Below are 2759 nucleotides of genomic sequence, written 5' to 3'. Positions count from 1 at the left end.
TTGGCCGTTGGTTTTCCATATCTGTCCTTGATTATGTTGATGAATTTCCTTTCTATTCCTATTTTGCTGAGAGTTTCTAACAGGAAAGGGTGTTGAATTTTATCAAATGCCTTTTCTGCATTCATTGAGATGATCATTTGACTCTTTTTCTTTGTTTTATTTATGTGGTTAATTATGTTGATTGATTTTTTTATGTCGAACCATCCTAGCATCCTCGTATGAACCCTACTTGATCATGATGTATTATTATTATTTTTTGATATGCTGTTGAATTCTGTTAGGTAAAATTTTGTTGAGAATTTTTGTGCCTATATTCATTGATTATAATTTTGTATGCGTGATATTGGTCTGTAATTTTCTTTTTTGTGGTGTTTTTGCCTGGCTTTGTTATCAGGGTTATGCTGATCTCATAGAATGAATTAGGAAGTAGTCCTTCCTTTTCTATGTTCTGGAATAGTTTGAGTAGGATTGGTGTCAACTTTTCCGTGAATGTTAGAATTCTCCAGTGAAGAAGTCTGGGCCAGGGCTTTTTCTCGTTGGAAGTTTTTTTTCTTCAATTTCTTCTTTGGTTATGGGTCTGTTTGAATTTTCTACCTCTATTTGTGTTAGTGTAGGTAGGTAGTGTGTTTCTAAAAATTTATCCATTTCTTCTAGCTTTGAAAATTTGTTAGCATATAATTTTTCATAATTTTTTTATGATCCTTTTTATCTCAGCTGGCTCTGTTGAATATCCTCCTATCTCATTTCTTATTTTGGCTATTTGCATCTTCTCATTTTTTTCCTTTGTCAATTTGGCTAGTGGTTTGTCAATTTTATTGATCCTTTCAAAAAACCAACTTCTAGTCTTGTTGATTCTCTATATTGTTTTTCTGTTTTATATTTCATTTATTTCTGCTCTGATCTTTATTTCTTTCTTCTGGTAACTGTGGTCTTCTTTATTTTTAACATTTTAACAGCTTTACTGAGGCATGATTGACATGCTATCAACTGCACATAATTAAACCATACAATTTAAAACATTTTGACAAATGCATCAACCTGAAAGCCTATTGTTGCAATCTACATAACAAACATATTCATCAGCTCTGCATATCTCCTTGTGCTCCTGTGAAATCCCTCCATTCTGCCCCTCCTCCCCAACCACAGCCAACTACTCATCTGTCTTCTGTCACTGTACCTGAGTTTCCATTTCCTAAAACTGTATATAAACAAAAGCATTAAAGAGTATATACAAATGAAATCATTTTTTTGTCTAGATTATTTCACTCATATAATTATTTTGAGATTTTTTTCTTGTAGCTTGAATCAATAGTTGATTCACTTTTATTGCTGAGTAGTAATCCAATGAATGCATTGATATACCACAATATACATTATCTAGTCACCTGTTGCTAAATTTTTTTTTTAGTCACCTGTTGCTAAATATGCATAGTTTCCAGTTTGTGGCTGTTATATATAAAACTGCTAAAATATTTATGTATAAATCTTGGTATGAATATTTGTTTTTATTTCTGTTAGGCAAATATCAAGAGGTGGAATGACTCAGTAATATCTTGGAGTATGTTCAACAGTTTGAGGACCTGCAAAATTATTTTGAAAAGTTGTTGCTATACATGCCAAATAGGTAATGTTGTTTACTAGTGTTGTTCAAGTCTTCTATATCTTTATTGTTTATCTATCTACTTGTTCTACAAATTATTCAGGAAGTAGTAATGAACTCAATCTATAATTGTTGTATTTATTTTTCTTTGAATTTGTATGTTTCTTCTATTTTTAAAACTTTATTATTAGATGGATGCATGTTTAGTATTGTTATATTCTCGTGGTATTTATCTTTATGAAATACTCTTCATACCTGGTAATGTTCTTTGCTCTGAAACTACCTTGTCTGATATTAATATAACCGCTTCAGCATTCTTTTGATTGTCATTTTTCGTTCATATATTTTCTTTTCTTTTTTATGATATATATACCAAAACCAAACCCACTGCCCTTGAATTGATTTCATTTCACAAGGACCCTATAAGACAGGGTAGAACTGTCTCATAAGGTTCCAAGGAGTGACTGGTGGATTCGAACTGCTGACCTTTGGTTTGCAGCTGAGCTCTTAACTGTTCTGCTACCAGGGCTCCATGATATATATATGTATGTGTGTGTGTGTGTGTGTGTGTGTGTGTGTGTGTATATATATACACTCTATGGGGCAGTTTATATATATATTTGTTGTTGTTAGGTACTGTCAAGTCGGTTCCAACTTATAGCAACCCTATGTACCACAGAATGAAACACTGCCAGGTCCTGTGCCATCCTCACAATCATTGTTATGCTTGAGCCCATTGTTGTAGCCACTGTGCCAGTCCATCTCATTGAGGGTCTTCCTTTCTTTCACTGACCCTCCACTTTATCAGGCATGATGCCTTTCTCCAGGGTGTGGTCTTCTTTTGCTGTTCCTTTTCTATCTGTTCAAGTTGTAGGGTTAAGCTATTGATTTTGGTCTTTTTTCTTTTCTGATTGATGTATGCATTTATTGCTATAAAATCTCTGAGTACAGCTTTTGCTGTGTCCCAAAGGTTTTGCTATGTTGTGCTTTCATTCTCATAAGATTCTAAAGAATTTTAAATTTCATTTTTAATTTATTCTATTATCCAATAGTTTTTTAGTAAGGGGTTATTAAGTTTCCAAGCATTTAATTTTTTTCCTTGTTCTTTCTGTCAGTCTATCTCGTTGAGTGTCTTCCTCTTTCACTGACCCTCTACTCT

Source organism: Elephas maximus, chromosome 21 (assembly GCF_024166365.1).
Source record: "Elephas maximus indicus isolate mEleMax1 chromosome 21, mEleMax1 primary haplotype, whole genome shotgun sequence".
NCBI lineage: Eukaryota > Metazoa > Chordata > Mammalia > Proboscidea > Elephantidae > Elephas > Elephas maximus.
This window is presented reverse-complemented; position numbering follows the sequence as displayed.